Source organism: Babylonia areolata, chromosome 5 (genome assembly GCF_041734735.1).
Source record: "Babylonia areolata isolate BAREFJ2019XMU chromosome 5, ASM4173473v1, whole genome shotgun sequence".
NCBI lineage: Eukaryota > Metazoa > Mollusca > Gastropoda > Neogastropoda > Buccinidae > Babylonia > Babylonia areolata.
Genome location: NC_134880.1, coordinates 53,421,853 through 53,441,443, shown reverse-complemented (window position 1 = coordinate 53,441,443; position 19,591 = coordinate 53,421,853). Strand labels below are relative to the sequence as shown.

The following is a 19,591-nucleotide window of genomic DNA, read 5'->3' as shown; positions in this document are numbered from 1 at the left end:
ATACAGACAGACAGAGACAGAGAGACAGAAAGACAGACAGATGTCAATGTTTTTGTTTTTTTCTTGTTACACAGCCCGAGATGTGGAGCAGAAGCAGCGATACACTGGTAAATATGTCAACAGCATCTCTCTATCTTTCTATCTATCTGTCTGTCTCTCTGTCTGTCAATATATCTATCCGTTTATTTGTCTGTCTGTCTGTCTATCAATCTCTGTGTATGTGTGTGTGTGTCTGTGTGTCTGTCTGTCTGTATGTATGTATGTATGTATATATGTCTGTTTATAGTATCTCTGTTTTTTTCTTCGATTTTATATTTCACTGAAACGAAATAATGGTGCAACAGTCTTGTGCACGCACAACTGCCCACGCGCGCGCGCGTGTGTGTGTGTGTGTGTGTGTGTGTGTGTGTGTGTGTGTGTGTGTGTGTTTGTACGTATGTATATATTTATGTGTGTGTATGTGTGTGTGCGTGCGGGCGGGCGTGTGTGGTCGTGTGCATGTGTGTGTTTATTTGATAGAGAGGGAGACAGATAGAGAAACAGACAGACAGGGGACAGAGACGAGAAGTCATAGTTGTCTTTTTGTGTTTTTTTTGTTTTTTGTTTTTCGTGTCTTCATGCTGCCCAGATGGTTAAGAGAAGCAGTGATGAAGGTTACGTGAAGATGGCAGCACTGCAATGGAACACGACAATGCAGGAACCCACGTTTGGCCACCCGCGGAAACGTCGACCGGAAATGACGTCAGAAAAATGGACCTATTTTGTGCTGAGCAAACGCTCAGACCATTCTCACTCTTAAAGGAAGGGAGGAAGGAAGGAAGGAAGGGAGGAAGGAAGGAAGGAAGGATGGAAGGAATTCTGCTGAATATTATTAATCATAGACTTCGAGTCAAAGTATTTTCACAGTTGGATGTTATCATTTCAAAACACATGATGAATAAAATGGTGGAAGAGGAGGGTGGTTGTACATTGAGTTGTTCTTGGGAAGAAGGATAGATGGGGGCGTGGAATCCAAGACAAAATATGTGAAAGAAATGGAATGTACATTTCAAGAACATTACTCACTGTACTTCGTCAAAGGGTAGTCGTTAATTCATCAGAAAAGAAACACACAACTGAGAATGAATGTTTAAAGAAGAGAAGGAGAAAAAGGCGGATAAGAAATCATCCAACGTTCCCCAGCGAACAGTAGGTAACACATTCTCATAACGAGTGAGGCAGATTTTGATCAGTAGATATCCGGTTGATGAAGTGGAAAGGGTTACCACCCTTTCCCTCCATACCCCCCGCCTACCCCCGCCCTCCCTCCCTCCCCCCCTCTCCACCCGCCCACTTCCTCCTTCCAGGTTCCCCACCCTTCTCTCCTTCCTCCAAACTCCCTGTTGTTCTTCCTCCGAAAAAAAAAAATTCTTTTTTTTCTCCAAACGTAATAATACGGAAATGACTGATATTTTATTTTGCACCCGTCCATCACTTTATCCACTTCTCTTGTACACTGTGAGGATGATGATAAGGGAATTATTATCATTATTATATTCTGCACTTGTCTGCCGCTTCGTTCACTTGTCTTGTGCAATGTGATGACGATGATGATGATGACGATGATGATGGTATCAAACAGATCCCAATAAAGTCTGTGCACAACCCTTTGTACGAGTATGTGGCGTTATGATGGTGTCAAGTTCAGCAAGCAGTGTTCCGTTGTGTAGCACAGACTCTTCTTCTTGTGTGTGTGTGTGTGTGTGTGTGTGTGTGTGTGTGTGTGTGTGTGTGTGTGTGTGTGTGTGGTCGTGTTTGTGTGTTCCTCTGGTTCTCAAGTCAGTTTCTTCGTCGACATAAGTAACGTTAGACGTCTTGTGTAATGCACAGAAACTGGGTTCCAACATAATGCAAAAACAAAAGAAAGAAATAAAAGAAAGAAAAAAAAAACTGATCAGTTTCCAATCATTTATCTGACTTCTCCCAGGAGTGCTGTCTGAAATATGTATACACCCCTTTCTGACAGAACAATCCACCCATGAATTGTTTAATTTCATCGATAGTGTTTCAAAGGCTTTTCAAAACAACATGTTTGTTTTTTTAATCACCAAACGAAACGAGCGATGTCACGGTAAAAGTAAGCACGATTTTTTTAGATGTACAGCTGACATTTCTTATGTAATGCATGTTGCTTGTTTCTAGAAGATTGTCAAAAGCTTAACATAATTATCTTTCTTTAAAGTAAGATTTTATGTTAGGCACACACACAGACAACCGAACACCGGGTTATTACATACAATCACATTGTTTACACAAGTGAGTTAATAAGAAACATTAAATGCTAACATAAAAGAGCAGCTTAAAAGTCGCCAGTATACACATTGGGGTTTGACTATTAGAGAGAGAGAAGGAAAAAAATGACGATGATGATGATGATGATATATATATATATATTTTTTTTTTTTTTTTTAATTTTTTTTTTTAATAAGAAACACATAATCTTCATTTCAATGGGGAGTTGGGAGGATAGGTCATTCGGCGTTTTAAAAAAAAATCATTTTCAAGCGGAGAGACATTGTCGTTAAGCGTAACAGAAGACACAAATTAAACCAGCAACACGAGCATCAAAAAGGAATGATGCCATGCAAATTCGAAACCATTTTCATCGTGTACGCTCTGAGCCCAGTTTAAAAACTTTGTACAGAAAGCGAGAAATCATTGACACGGTCTTGCCATCATCAGCTTTGACACGGTCTTGCCATCATCAGCTTTGACACGGTCTTGCCATCATCAGCTTTGACACGGTCTTGCCATCATCAGCTTTGACACGGTCTTGCCATAATCAGCTTTGACACGGTCTTGCCATAATCAGCTTTGACACGGTCTTGCCATAATCAGCTTTGACACGGTCTTGCCATCATCAGCTTTGACAAGGTCTTGCATAAATCAGTTTGAACGGTCTTGCCACATCAGCTAGACACTGTTCAGCTCTCACGTCAGTGGCAGGAAAATTATGAGTCTCGAACTCAGCCTGAAACAGCTCGTTACGTAAAGCTTCATAAGCTGTACAGACAAACAAACCGCGCGCGCGCGCGTGCACACACACACACACACACACACACACACCGAGAAAGAGAGAGAGAGAGAGAGAAGCAGAACGAATATTCAGTGATTCTGGTTGTACAATATTTCGCCACAGGGATTTTTTGGTTTAGAAAATATAATGGGAAGAAAAAAAGCAGAGAACAGCAAACCGAATCATCAGCCATTTTGTTTGTCCAATCTTTCGCCACAAAAGTGGCTTTTTCAGGGAATCCATGGTTTAGTTAATACAATAAAAACGACAAGCAGACAGAGGCAAAACGAAGCTGTAGTGATTTTGTTTGTCCCATCTCTGGCCACAAAAGTGGCTTTCTCGGGAGTTTTGGGTGGATAATGATCAAATCAAATGAACAGCAAAAACACAAAACGAAAGTTGGGTAATTTTGTTTGTTCAATCTCTGGCCACAAAATAGCTTTCTGGGGGATTCCTGGGGGCTTGCACAGGTGTGGAGGAGGAAGGGGAATCTGTACACTGCTCCTCAGTGACTGGGCGTGTACACAACTCTCCTTTTTTTGTGCGCTGTACTGAAGGCAGAGAGAACGAATAAACCAACCAAAGAACGAACGTATGAATAAACGAATGAATGGATAGATGGATGAATGAATGAATCTATATTTTCCAACTTTGGAGATACTAGAACACTGGCCGAATTATATATATGCCGTTGTTTTACACGCACACACACACACACACACACGCACGCACGCACGCACGCACGCACACACGGGGGGGGGGGGGGGGGCGAGGGTGAGAGGAAGAGAGATACAGAGTAAGAGGAAGAAACAGACAAACAGAGGGTGAGTGAAAGAGAGAGAGTGAGAGAGGGGGGTGTTATGATGAGTGAGAGACACATAGAGACAGAGACAAAGAGAGAGAGTGTGTGAGAAAAAGAAAGAGAGAGAGGGGCACAGGGAGGGAAAAGAGAGAGAGATAGAGACGGAGAGAGATAGATACACAGAGAGAGAAACACACACACACACACACACACACACACACACACACACACACACACACACACACACACACACACACACACACACACAGAGAGAGTCACGGAGAGAGAGTCAGAGTCAGAGAGAGAGAGAGAGTGAGAGACAGAGAGAACAAGAACAAGAACAAAACTTTAATCTCCAGGCCTCCGGCCCCTAGAAAGAGGTCAAAAGTACACAATATGGTGATCACTCAACCACAACAAAATGTAAAATACGTACTAACTTAACCTGTAGAACAAAAGTGCTTCTCGTGCATTGTAAATTAATTCTAACTTTCATCATTGTTGTCACAGAATTCCTGTCGTATCTTCAGGGCATTAAATATATAAACGCATAGTTTACGAATACTGTAAACAGAACCATTCTTCATCAAGTGAACATACGATTGACCTTCAGAGTTCAGATGTTTTTGCCGCAGGTCATTGTAAAGGACACAATTGTTTATAAAATGGTTTTCATCTTCGATTACATTACAACGTTTACATGCGTAATTTGAATTACATTTGAATGTTCTTCTAAAAAATGATCCATTTATTGGGAGCAAACCAAGCCGTAATTTTACTAAACAGTCCCTAAAACACTTTTTATCCACATATTCAAAATATTGCTCACACTGAAAACCAGTTTTAAACAGTCTGTAGTTATGATATATATCTTTAGACATTACTGACTCGTCCCACTCCTGCATAAATATATCTTTCATTCTTTGCTTTGTAGATCTGCACGAGCAGGCAAAAGATTTTGATCTAATGATAATAGGAGATCTAAATGCACGGACTGGTTGTGTAAACGCTCTTTCCTCAGCTGACAGCACCGAAAATGACAAGTGGGATTGGTCGTATTTTCAGGAAGATGATTTGTTTAAGAGAAAATCTGATGACAGAGAAAAGAACGCTTTTGGTAAAGATTTGTTAGAGATGTGTTCCGCATTTGATTGTGTTATTTTGAACGGGTTGTGTCATTTTGGTTTTGATGATTCATTAACATTTGTCTCGTCTACAGGTGGAAGTACCATAGATTATGTTATAATGTCCAGAGAGTTGTGTGTTGTGAATTTTGTACGCTCATTGAAGGTGGTTTCATTTATTGACTCGCCGCATTTCCCTGTATCGTTTACAATTGCTCAAAGTGAAGACACTGCTTGTACTGAGAAAGTAAATGATATTAAATGGATTAATAGATTAGCTTGGGATCAAACAAAGGAGAACAGTTTCAGAGAAAATCTTTATTCAGACGATTTACAGACTGTGTGTGTACATGCGTTTTCTCTTTTGGATTACAGTGTAAATGAGGCTTTGGAACTATTCAGTAATGTATTGCTGAGAGCGAGTGAATGTATGAGGAAGCGTGTGTGTGTTGGGAGTGATCAGCGAGATGCCCCATGGTTTGAGAGACAGAGAGAGAGAGACAGTGAAAGAGAAAAAGAAACAGAGAAAGACAGAAAGAAATAGAGAGAGAGAGACAACGAGGAAGAAAGAGACAGAGAGATACAGAGAGAAAGAAGGTGGGGGGCGGGACGGGGGGGGGGGAGCGAGGAGGGATGGCTGAAGATGAAATGGAGGCAAGAGAGAAGAGAAAGTATCAGTTTCAGTTTCAGTTTCAGTTTCTCAAGGAGGCGCAATTGCGTTCTAACTCCGGAACCCATATACGCTACCCTACCTCTGCTGGGCAAATACCTGACCAGCAGCATAACTCAGCGTGCTTTGTCAAGCGTCGAGTGCATGCATAATAATAATAATAATAATAATGGTACTTATATAGCGCTGAATCTTGTGCAGAGACAAATCTAAGCGCTTTCGCACCAGTCATTCTCACGCACGCACAACTCTAAAACTGGAGAAACTAAAGACAAGGAAGAGGCAGGGAAGGGAGGCTATTTTTTAATATAGTTTATGCACCTATCAGAGGAGACCTCGTCTACAATAAAATTGCCAGAGGACAACATTCTCCTTGCCATGGCATATATTTCATGCGCCAAGTGTGTGCTGCACACGGGACCTCGGTTTATTGTCTCCGAATGACTAGACAGCCGCTCAGTTTGATTTTCCAGTCAAACTTGGGAGAAAGGACTAGAGCAGGATTGGAACCCAGACCTTCACGGACTCGATTTGTATTGGCAGGTGAACGTCTTAACCACTGAGCCACCTTCCTCCTCGAGAAGAGAAAATGACAAATGAAGAGAGTAGAGAAGATGAAAGCGAAGAGATGACACAAACCCGCGCATAACAAATACAGATTGCTGGAGTGGGAACCGGACTGGAAAAGATCTCAGCATTACACAAGAACTAAAGCCTTCTTAGCTATCACTAGAACATGCCAGAAAATCAGATGATCAGCTTCGATGCTCCAGTGGCATAAACACACACACACACACACACACACACACACACACACACACACACACACACACACACACACACACACACACACACACACACACACACTACTCGTTTTATTACAGCTTTTACACACACACACACACACACACACACACACACACACACATATATATATATATATATATATATATGTATGTATATGGAGAGACAGACAGACAGACAGAGACACAGAGAGAGAGAGAGAGAGAGAGAGAGAGAGAGAGAGAATTATATTATAGTCAACAAGACTAATGATCTGATCTTACACGAACACGGGGCTATAATAAACACACAGACAGGGATTCGGCGACTGGACGTAAAACAAGTTGTTTATCCCTGCTATTTATGGAATTTGTGAGGATTCTCTCTCTCTCTCTCTCTCTCTCTCTCTCTCTCTCTCTCTCTCTCTCTCTCTCTCTCTTTCTCCCTCTCTCTCTCTCTTAAATAAATCCTTCTGAAATCTTCATCACTGACTGCTGACGACCACAGACGCTTAAATATTCTTCCCCAAAAGCTTAAACTTGAATACAACAAGACACGTTCTATACTTAAAATCATGTCTAATCATGTTCCATCTTTGAGAGACTTCCCACCATGCTAGTCCGTCAGACCAACAAGATTAAGATCCCCCTCCCAAGAGTAGATCTGTTTAAATCCAGTCTCAGTTATTCAGGAGGCTGTTTATGGAATAATATTTCATCCAATTTTAATGTACAGAGAAGCATTCAAGAATTCAAAACAAAATTACCAGACACACCTTATGGACAAATATGTCAACAATCCTACATGATTTGATTTGATCTTATTGAATACACACATAGTTTAATTGTATGTCTAACCACTATTGCAATACTTAATGATATACAACCACAATCAGTGTCCTACATACTTTTGGGGGGGGGGGTTTATTTGCATTTTCCTAATACGATGTTTGTATCAGGATTACGTGCATGTGCATGTTAAAATGTGTATGTGATTGTCATGTCCTTACTTCTATATCTCTTTGTTACATTCTGAATATTTTGGTTCATTTTCATTTTCCCTTTGCCCTGAGGGCTGGATGATAAAAAGAAAAAAACACCCATGTATGCTTATTCCACTTCTCTCGAAAAAATACTTCGTTCTCTCTCTCTGTCTCTGTCTCTGTCTCTCTGTCTCTCCTGTAAAAACAAAAAAGTAAAAAGATATCACCGTCATACAAGTAAAATGGCGTTCCTATGGGCATTAAAAAAAAGGGTAAAATACATTTATTTATTTCATCTACAGCGTGTGTGTGTGTGTGTGTGTGTGTGTGTGTGTGTGTGTGTGTGTGTGTGTGTGTGTGTGTGTGTGTGTGTGCTCACGTGTGTTTTTCACTGGAATGTTGTTTTTTTTCTACTGCTCACGTTCACGTAGCACAGCTGGGAGATTTTGCGGCATCTGAAAACAGTTTCAGTACCTGAAACAGAAAATTGTCGAGATGGCTTGGCCATTTTGGTTCTTCCTGAACTTAGCAAGGGAGACAGGATGCACTTAAAAAGAGGTGTGTGAAGTCTACTTTATTAAAAAAAAGAAAGTGGAATGCTTCAGGGAACGGATTGTTGCTCGCCGTTATTTGTTTTTCTCCCTTGCTTCTTTTTCTTTTTCTTTTCAGATCAGAACAGGTCTTACGATAACGTGCTGGAGGCAGTACAATGCGAGATGATAAAACGGACCTTACCACCCTCACCCCCCCGCCCTCCAATCCCACCCCACCCCACCCCTGCCCCCGTCCCTACCTTTTTTTACTCCCTGCAGCTCTCTCCCCCACCAATATCGAAGGTGTTGTTTTTTTCACAAATCTGAGAGCACCCGGAAAGTTCGTGTGTTTCAACGTCAGAAATATTTTGTGAACACGAAACGAAAACTCATCCACGTAGACATGGGAGAGATGAGAGAGAGCCAGGGGGAGGGGGGGGGGGGGAGGAGGGAAAGGAAGGGAGAGAAATGGGGAGAGGAAGAGGAAGGAGCAAAGATGGAGAGTGAGGAAAGAGAGAGAGGGGAAAGAGATGGAAAGGGGATAGAGAGGAAAGAGAGGGAGTGAGAGGGGGGAGAGAGGGGGAGAGAGGGGAAAGAGAAATAGATGGGGAGAGAGAGATGGGTGAGAGAGAGAGGGGGGCAGAGAGAAGGAAAGGGAGGGGAAGTAAAGAGGGTGAAGAGAGGGGAGAGAGAGGGGAGAGAGAGGGGAGAGAGAGGGGAGAGAGAAGGAAAGACAGGAGAGGAAAACAGGGTGGAGAGCGGGGAGAGAGGTGGGAGAGAGAGGGGGAGAGAAGGAAAGACAGGAGAGAGAAAGAGGGTGAAGAGCGGGGAGAGAGGTGGGAGAGAGAGGGGAGAGAGAAGGAAAGACAGGAGAGGAAAACAGGGTGGAGAGCGGGGAGAGAGGTGGGAGAGAGAGGGGGAGAGAGAAGGAAAGACAGGAGAGGAAAACAGGGTGGAGAGCGGGGAGAGAGGTGGGAGAGAGAGGGGAGAGAGAAGGAAAGAGAGGAGAGGAAAACAGGGTGGAGAGCGGGGAGAGAGAGGGGAGAGAGAGGGGGAGAGAAGGAAAGACAGGAGAGAGAAAGAGGGTGAAGAGCGGGGAGAGAGGTGGGAGACAGAGGGGGAGAGAAGGAAAGAGAGGGGAGAGAGAGGGCAAAGAGAAGGAAAGAGAGGGGATGGAAAGAGGGTTTAGAGCGGGGAGAGAGAGGGGAGAGCAGGACAGAGAGGGGGAAGACAAAAGTGGGGAGAGATGGAGACAGACAGACAGACAGACAGACAGACAGACAGACAGAACAAAATAAGCAACAACAACAACAAAAAAAGTAACAAGAAAATAACATCTCATTGACAGCCCCTACTCCACGACAGCCATTCATCGCACTGTTGCCTGGGGCGCCAGTATCAGGAACGAGGAGAAAGACGGTGAGAACCAGGAGAGGAAACGTCCAGTAAAAGAGAACTGAAAGCTAAAAGAATCATCATCTTCCGGAGCTAGTCTTCCACACATTCCAACACATCATTCACCTGCCATAAATAGAAAGAGAGAGAAGAGATCTAAAACCACCAGACAAACTGAGGAAGGGATGAGAGAAGAAGAAAGAAAGAGATTCAGACAGAGAGAGAGACAGTCATTCAGACAGACAGACAGTCAGACAGACAGACAGAAACGAAACAAAATAAACTGCAATTTGCCAAGTTACTCAAATAAGCAAATACATGCAGGTTCTTGTGGGGTTTTTTTTTCACCCAACCCTGGAAGATAAAAAAGATGTTTTTAAAGACAACACACATACATATAGACACACACAGACACACAGCTTAAATCAGTAATTTTCACACACACACACACACACACACACACACACACACTTTCACTTACTCGTATGCGTACACAGTAATTCCCCCCCCCCCCTCCCCCTCCTCCCACTCGATTTTTTTCCTTCCCTCGTCTAATATCACTTACAGTGAAAAGACGTTGAACTAAAGAACGAACAGACACACAGACACACAGACACACACACACACACACACACACACACACACACACACACACACACAGACACACACACACACACACACACACACACACACACACACACACACACACACACACACACACACACACACACACAAGGACAGGAAGAAAATCGGACACTGAACAACACACACGCACGCGCATAGAATAGCTGTGTTTGGCTGTCAGAGAGGAGAGACAGAATGCAGTGAAGGTGGCTGGTTCTATGGATCATCGTGATAGAAACACACCAAAGTCATTGCGGTAAAATTGAGGCGTGTTAGTTCGGCTGAACTGGAAGATAATGAAACTTGACGCAAACTCTGCCACGTGTCATGCAGCAATGGCGGCGTACATCCTGAGATGATAAGTCATTTCTTCTTCTTCTTCTTCTTCTTCTTCTTCTTCTTCTTTGTTGGCTGCGATTCCCACGTTCGCTTGTATGTACAAATGGTCCTTTACGTGTATATGAGTGTTTTTACACCCGCCACGTAGACAGCTGCATTCCGTTTTCGGAGATGTGTATGCTGGGTATGCTCTTGTTTCCACCGAACGCAGACATGGATCACAAGATCCTCATTTGATTTTCTGCATGCGTTTTGACACGACAGTGGTTCAGACATTAGCAGGTCTACACATATGTTGACCTGGGAGATCAGAAAAAATTCCACCGTTGACCAAGTGGGAGTGCCGAAATCGGGGATCGAAGTGAGGAAACTCGGGCTGTAGCCCAGCGCTCTAACTATTCTACCACCGCACCCGTGTTTGTCACTGAAAGCCCACGCTACAAATTGATGCCAGCATTGATAACAAAGGCAATAACCGGCCCAGATAAATTAATTTGACAGCTGCTGCGTCAAACAGACTGCTTGCTCATACCGCCGGACACAAACAAGAAGATAACCAGGCACTGTTGTTCACATGATTTCACTCTCCACTGATGTTTTCTTCCTGGGCTTGGCTATGGAACCAAAATAGCCTGGAACTGGCGGTAAGCAATTTACCTCCAGGGAGACAATTTTCCGGGATGACTACGGAACATTCTCTCAGATCCTCTATTTTCTTTGCTCCCCAAAGACGACGCTCCCATCGCCGATACAGCACACTGGAGCATAAATGGGGGCAGAGAACGGAACTGGAGATACTTGTGTGCAGCAGGGAAGGAGAACTGCGCTCCTTTTGTCGTCACTGATGAGCCAAGTTCTGCTCTACTTGTTGGCTTCACCAGCTGTTTTTTTGGCCATCAAAACGGGCACTGTTTTCCGTGTTTGTTTTGTCCCAAGTGGGACTGGATATTTTGGGTGTTAAATTATGGTCATGGCAGAGCGATGTCAAAAGTGTCGTTTTAGTTAGACAATAAAACCTGTAATGGCTGATTACTCTCTCTCTCTCTCTCTCTCTCTCTCTCTCTCTCTCTCTCTCTCTCTCTCTATCTATCTATCTATCTATCTCTCTGTATCTCTCTGTCTCTGTCTGTCTGTTTGTCTGTCTGTCTGTCTGTCTGTCTGTCTGTCTCTCTCTCTCTCTCTCTCTCTCTCTCTCTCTCTATCTATCTATCTCTCAGTATCTCTGTATCTCTCCGTCTCTCTGTCTTTGTCTCTCTCTCTCTCTCTCTCTCTATCTCTCTATCTCTCAGTCTGCCTCTGTCTCTGTCTGTCTGTCTCTCTCTGTCTCTCTCTCTCTATTTCTTCTTTACCTTTTTTGATAAATATCGTGTATACCTATATGTTTTGTTTACAATTCTGATTTCAGACGAAAATCCACCCACCTTCCCACCGCCCCCGTGCCTTGTGTCAGAGTTACTTTTTCCTGCTCCTATGACTTTTCATGAAAGGAATACAAGAAAATATAACAACCAGCTGATCAGTCAAGCAGTAAAATCATAAAAAAGATCCAACGGAGCTCCAAATCTAACTGTCAACAATTACAAATACAAAATGATTGTCATATAAAACGTTTACAATGGAAACGGATGGAACAGCAGGTTTTGGAAATAAAAGAAGTAAACGTGTTTTCAGCTGGTCATAGCCACAGATGACATGCAATGGGGGCAATTACATCATAACAACTGCAAGTCACTTGAAAAGTAAATTTTATTTTTACAGATCCGATCGTAGTCTGATCGGTGAGCCTTCTAACACTGTGATGTACTTTATTTTTAAAAAAAAAGAAAACAATCAAATTTTTTCGCAAACTATAGTTACCACTATCTCTGTAAGGGTCACACTATAGTTACCACTATCTCTGTAAGGGTCAGACTATAGTTAGCACTATCTCTATAAGGGTCACACTATAGTTAGCACTATCTCTGTAAGGGTCACACTATAGTTACCACTATCTCTGTAAGGGTCAGACTATAGTTAGCACTATATTTATAAGGGTGACACTATAGTTACCACTATCTCTGTAAGGGCCAGACTATAGTTACCACTATCTCTGTAAGGGTCACACTATAGTTACCACTATCTCTGTAAGGGTCAGACTATAGTTAACACTATCTCTGTAAGGGTCAGACTATAGTTACCACTATCTCTGTAAGGGTCACACTATAGTTACCACTATCTCTGTAATGGTCACACTATAGTTACCACTATCTCTGTAAGGGCCAGACTATAGTTAGCACTATATTTATAAGGGTGACACTATAGTTACCACTATCTCTGTAAGGGTCACACTATAGTTACCACTATCTCTGTAAGGGCCAGACTATAGTTAGCACTATATTTATAAGGGTGACACTATAGTTACCACTATCTCTGTAAGGGTCACACTATAGTTACCACTATCTCTGTAAGGGCCAGACTATAGTTAGCACTATATTTATAAGGGTGACACTATAGTTACCACTATCTCTGTAAGGGTCACACTATAGTTACCACTATCTCTGTAAGGGCCAGACTATAGTTAGCACTATATTTATAAGGGTGACACTATAGTTACCACTATCTCTGTAAGGGTCGAACTACAGTTACCACTATCTCTATAAGGGTCAGACTATAGTTACCACTATCTCTGTAAGGGCCAGACTATTGTTATCACTATCTCTGTAAGGGCCACACTATAATTACCACTATCTCTATAAGGGTCATATTATAGTTACCACTATCTCTGTAAGGTCACACTATAGTTAGCACTATCTCTATAAGGGTCACACTATAGTTAGCACTATCTCTATAAGTGTCACACTATAGTTAACAATATCTTTATAAGAGAGAAGAGAACAAACTTCTTGCAATGAATATGGAATACGAATTTCTCTAGCATTGTGATTATTCATTCACCATTGTACCACAAACGGTCAAAAAATAAATCACTTGATGAATTTCTGTTACGTGTCTCCCCTTTTCTTTTCAAAATTAGACATTTTAAAGTGTGCAGCAGATATTTAGAATCGACACAAAATAATACCTGAAACTTAGTAATGGGAAGATTAAAACCCAATAATATAGCCATAAGTTCTGCTGTGAATATATGAAAATCTTTACCAATATCATAGTACTTCGCTTTTTAAAATCCTGCCCTTGCCTGGTTGTTATAAAGAACTGAACCAGTTGCATACGCTCAAAGGTGGTTTGGATATTTTTTTCTTAAATGTGTGTGTGTGTGTGTGTGTGTGTGTGTGTGTGTGTGTGTGTGTGTGTGTGTGTGTGTGTGTGTGTGTGTGTGTGTGTGTGTGTGTGTGTGTGTGTGTGTGTGTCCCTATTACTGCTACTGCTAAACAGATACACAGATACAAAGATAGACGCACAAACACAATGGGGGCAAGCTGACAAAACAATATTCTGTCACACAAAGAAGCAGATTGCTATGCAATTTCTCAAGTAATCATATCCTCAATCACGTTTCGCAAGCACGCGGGAAGGGCTTACCTGTTGGACAGAAATAGAGGGCTAATGATGATAGGATAAACACTTTACCTGAGGGAAACAATTTTCCGGTTTCACATTTGAGCTTTTTGTTTTTCTTTGATCGACTTTCTCCAACAGGCTTGTGACACACTACAGGCTGCATTGTGGACCAGCTGTGCATGACCTTTGTCCTGTGAGCATTGGATGGCTGCACCACAAGTAGTGACAGCCTATGGTCAGCTAGCTGCACTGCTGGCTGCAAGACTGGTCACAGCTGATGTGGCCATTTTACAAGCTGCTGTAGCTATCTGGGTCACATTACAAGCTGCTGTAGCTATCTGGGTCACAGCTGAGGTGGCCACATTACAAGCTGCTGTAGCTATCTGGGTCACATTACAAGCTGCTGTAGCTATCTGGGTCACAGCTGAGGTGGCCACATTACAAGCTGCTGTAGCTATCTGGGTCACAGCTGAGGTGGCCACATTACAAGCTGCTGTAGCTATCTGGGTCACAGCTGAGGTGGCCACATTACAAGCTGTTGTAGCTATCTGGGTCACAGCTGAGGTGGCCATATTACAAGCTGCTGTAGCTATCTGGGTCACAGCTGAGGTGGCCACATTACAAGCTGCTGTAGCTATCTGAGTCACAGCTGAGGTGGCCATTTTACAAGCTGCTGTAGCTATCTGGGTCACATTACAAGCTGCTGTAGATATCTGGGTCACAGCTGAGGTGGCCACATTACAAGCTGCTGTAGCTGTCTGGGTGACAGCTGAGGTGGCCACATTACAAGCTGTTGTAGCTCTCTGGGTGACAGCTGAGGTGGCCACATTACAAGCTGCTGTAGCTATCTGGGTGACAGCTGAGGTGGCCACATTACAACCTGCTGTAGCTATCTGGGTCACAGCTGAGGTGGCCATATTACAAGCTGCTGTAGCTATCTGGATCACAGCTGAGGTGGCCACATTACAAGCTGCTGTAGCTATCTGGGTGACAGCTGAGGTGGTCACATTACAAGCTGCTGTAGCTGTCTGGGTGCTAGCAATGCCGTCCTTCGCGCTGTTGGTAGATTTCTTTACAAACTGTCTGGTGCTGCAGGTATTTTCTGCTATTCAAGCTGTCAGATCCTTCGCCATTCTGTGGCGAGCAATTAGTTTTGACGTAAAAAAAAAAACACGTATACTGGTAAAATTGTCAAATTCGAGGTCTTTCTTGACCTGCGCAATATATTCAGTATTTCTTTGTTTGTTTCTGTCAAAGTTGAATATATTTTTTGAAAATATAATTTTAATCATCATCATCATCATCATTATATCAATAAAATAATGTGTGTGTGTGTGTGTGTGTGTGTGTGTGTGTGTGTGTGTGTGTGTGTGTGTGTGTGTGTGTGTGTGTGTGTGTGTGTGTGTGTGTGTGTGTGTGTGTCTTTCTTGACTTGAGGAATATATTCAGTATTTCTTCGTTTGTCTGTTTCCGTAAAAGTATATTTGAAAAAAAATATAATTCTAATGTTAAAATATTACTACTACTACTACTACTACTACTACTACTACTACTTATCATCATCATATGAATAATGTGTGTGTGTGTGTGTGTGTGTGTGTGTGTGTGTGTGTGTGTGTGTGTGTGTGTGTGTGTGTGTGTGTTTTCCAAAGGCGGATGGAGACAGTGCTTCTCTGGGTCCTCCCCAGCACCTACAGGTGTTTCTCTTTCTTCTTTGCCTGGACTAGGCTGACCATGCTGGTGCTTTCGCCGTTTCAATCTCCCGAACCTTTGTAAAACCATCTTTCTCGACTAGCAATGTACCCACCCTTCCTAAAAATAACAGTGTTTGATTTCTCCAGAGATGGAAACAGAGAGAAAGAGATAGATGAGGGAGAGACGGGGGAGAGAGACAGAGAGATAGATATAAAGGAGAGATAGAAAGGAAATATATATATATATATATATATAGAGAGAGAGAGAGAGAGAGAGAGAGAGAGACAAAAGTTGTCGCAATGAGTGCTTTGAGAAAGAATAACAAATAAAGTAGACAGACAGTCCCTTCTCGTGTTACTGTCTACAACTAACGCTGGTCCCACTGTTCCCTCCAGCACCAGTGACTGGTATCAAAGACAGAAGAAACGCAAAAACCCAAATCTCTCATCTTCCCCGGGTGAGCCGTTCACACACTTCAACACCTCAGTCACCAGCATCTGTTCACAAACTGAAAGGAAGAGAAAAATCCAAAATAAAAAGCATGCTAACAAAGCGAGAAAAAAAAAGACAGGGAAAGAAGAAGACAGAGGAAGAAGAAAGAAGAACTATATGAAACATTTTTTTTAACTCACTCAGTACGGCCAGTCCTCTCTTCTCCTCTACACAGACCCCTCGGATGTCCAGTGGGCGTCTGAATGACCCAACCTTTAGCTTCCTTCGTCAGAACTGTGGTATTCTCTGTCAACATTCACCTCTTCAGTATAAGAGCCTTCCGCTTGCAATATTTTGATGATGGTAATTGGGGTGAAACGCTGTTAACGTCGTCTCTTTCGCCGTTCGTATGGAGAGAGTTAAAGCATTACGAATAAGAAGAAACAAAAAATAAAGATAGTGTCAAGAGAAATTGCAAGATAAGGAAAGAAAACAGAAGCGAAATAGTAAGTCAGGGAGATGGAGAGAGAGAGAGCGACAGACAGACAGACAGACAGACGGAAAGACAGACAGAAAGGGAGACAGAGAGAGCGACAGAAAGAGCAGAACGGAAGAATGAGATGCACGAGGCAAGAAAGAAAAGAATGATAAACAAAGGAACTGAAAGTTCAAACTTCAAAGACAGAGATAAATCAGAGGAGAGAGAAAAAAGAAAGAAAAAGAACAAAAAGAGAAAGAAAGAAGCATAGTCCCCGTTACAAAAGGCGTCAAAGCGTGCAATCCAATCCATACAGACCACACCACATCTGCTGATAACCCAGTACATCAGTACATGCCTGACCTTCACATACACCCAAGGCGCTGGCCAGGCCTTCAGGAAAGATGGAAGGAAGAGAGAGAGAGAGTGAAACAAGTAGATAAAGACGTACAAGAAAGAAATAAAAGAAAGAAAAATAACAAAGCTAAAAGGCAGACAAAAACGAAACAAATAAGTGGCGTTTCGTGGACAGAAAGAAAGAAAGAGAGAAACAGGGAAGTGAATGGAAAGAAAGAAGGAAACAACAAAAAAATTTATAAAAAGAAAGAAAGAAAGAAAGGAGGCAAATAGATCAGAAATCAGAAAAAGGAAGGGACTATGGAGATAGAAAGAAAGAAAGATGGGCAAAATAGGGAAGTGACAGAATAAAAAGGAAGGAAAGAGCGATGAAATAGAAAGAAGGAAGAAAGAAAGAATTACAGTAATAAACAGTAAATAATATACAAAAAATGAAGGTAGTATATTGTTGTTCTTGTTGCTTTTGTCCCTCCCTGCTTTATCATGTGTACCCACCCACCCACCCACCACCACAACAAAACACCCCCAACCCTTCCTAGGGCTCCCTCCACCCCACACCCCACCCCACACCCCAGCATTGGGGTGCCTTGAGTCCAGGCACACACCAGCTTACTCCATCAACGGCCACACATCCCTCCGGTGGGAAAGGGGACTCTCCCTGTCTGTCACTTGACGGATGGACCCGAGTCTGCTGACATGGTAACTTCAGGCACACTGCACCGCTTGGAAAGGGCAGTTGACTGGCCAGATCTTGGGCCAGTGTGTGTGTGTGTGTGTGTGTGTGTGTGTGTGTGTGTGTGTGTGTGTGTGTGTGTGTGTGTGTGTGTCCATGCGCGTACTTGCGTGCATGTATGTGTCTGTGTATGTGGGGGGAGGGGGAGGGGGGAGACGGATGAGTAGGTAGTTAGGTTTGTGTGTGAGAGAGAGAGAGAGAGAGAGAGAGAGAGAGAGTGAGAGAGAGCATGCACGAGAACTTATATGTATACTCATATGAGTCTAAAATGCTACTGTTTTTGTGTTTGTATATATCATGATTTTCGATTCATGTTTGCACCTTTTATGTACTATCCCTCCCATACCACCCAATATTCCTTGTGAACTCAGTGCGCTTAATGATAAAGACACTGTGTATTGCATTATATTCATATCATTCCATTCTTTTCTGTAACAAAAGAGACAAAGTGGGGCAAGAAAGGAAAGGGAAAGGTGGACATAGAAACAAAGACAGAGGACAAAGAGGGACGGACAGACAGACAGACAGACATAGCACAGACAGAGACCTGAACAGAGGAACACGGAAGGACGAGAGACAGAATGGCAGGAGAGGACGAGAGGAGAGAATGACAGGAGAGGACGAGAGGAGAGAATGACAGGAGAGGAAGAGAGGGACAGAATGGCAGGAGAGGACAGAATGACAGGAGAGGACGAGAGGAGAGAATGGCAGGAGAGGAAGAGAGGGACAGAATGGCAGGAGAGGACGAGAGGACAGAATGACAGGAGAGGACGAGAGGAGAGAATGGCAGGAGAGTACGAGAGGGACAGAATGGCAGGAGAGGACGAGAGGAGAGAATGACAGGAGAGGAAGAGAGGGACAGAATGGCAGGAGAGGACGAGAGGACAGAATGACAGGAGAGGACGAGAGGAGAGAATGGCAGGAGAGTACGAGAGGGACAGAATGGCAGGAGAGGACGAGAGGAGAAAATGACAGGAGAGGACGAGAATGGCAGGAGAGGACGAGAGGAGAGAATGGCAGGAGAGTACGAGAGGGACAGAATGGCAGGAGAGGACGAGAGGGACAGAATGGCAGGAGAGGACGAGAATGGCAGGAGAGGACGAGAGGGACAGAATGGCAGGAGAGGACGAGAATGGTAGGAGAGGACGAGAGGAGAGAATGGCAGGAGAGGACGAGAGGGACAGAATGGCAGGAGAGGACGAGAGGAGAGAATGGCAGGAGAGGACGAGAGGGACAGAATGGCAGGAGAGGACGAGAGGAGAGAATGGCAGGAGAGGACGAGAGGGACAGAATAGCAGGAGAGGACGAAAGGAGAGAATGACAGGAGAGGACGAGAGGAGAGAATGGCAGGAGAGGACGAGAATGACAGGAGAGGACGAGAGGAGAGAATGACAGGAGAGGATGAGAGGAGAGAATGGCAGGAGAGGACGAAAGGACAGAATGGCAGGAGAGGACGAGAGGGACAGAATGGCAGGAGAGGACGAGAGGAGAGAATGACAGGAGAGGATGAGAGGAGAGAATGGCAGGAGAGGACGAGAGGAGAGAATGACAGGAGAGGATGAGAGGAGAGAATGGCAGGAGAGGACGAAAGGACAGAATGGCAGGAGAGGACGAGAGGGACAGAATGGCAGGAGAGGACGAGAGGAGAGAATGACAGGAGAGGACGAGAGGAGAGAATGGCAGGAGAGGACGAGAGGAGAGAATGACAGGAGAGGACGAGAGGAGAGAATGGCAGGAGAGGACGAAAGGACAGAATGGCAGGAGAGGACGAGAGAAACAGAATGGCAGGAGAGGACGAGAGGACAGAATGGCAGGAGAGGAAGAGAGGAGAGAATGGCAGGAGAGGACGAAAGGAGAGAATGGCAGGAGAGGACGAGAGGAGAGAATGGCAGGAGAGGACGAGAGGGACAGAATGGCAGGAGAGGACGAAAGGACAGAATGGCAGGAGAGGACGAGAGGAGAGAATGGCAGGAGAGGAGAGAATGGCAGGAGAGGACGAGAGGAGAGAATGGCAGGAGAGGACGAAAGAGACAGAATGGCAGGAGAGGACGAGAGGGACAGAATGGCAGGAGAGGACGAAAGGAGAGG

General features: G+C 43.7%; 1 long non-coding RNA gene across 1 annotated transcript in view; it reads left to right on the top strand.

Moving 5' to 3' along the window:
• LOC143282531 (uncharacterized) overlaps nucleotides 1-790 on the top strand; it is a 1,360-nt gene extending 570 nt beyond the window's left edge. Inside the window, exons 2-3 of the long non-coding RNA XR_013055271.1 lie at nucleotides 75-107; nucleotides 629-790. This is a non-coding gene — a long non-coding RNA (uncharacterized LOC143282531). The remainder of the gene's footprint in view (nucleotides 1-74; nucleotides 108-628) is intronic.
• The last annotated feature ends 18,801 nt before the right edge of the window (nucleotides 791-19,591 follow it).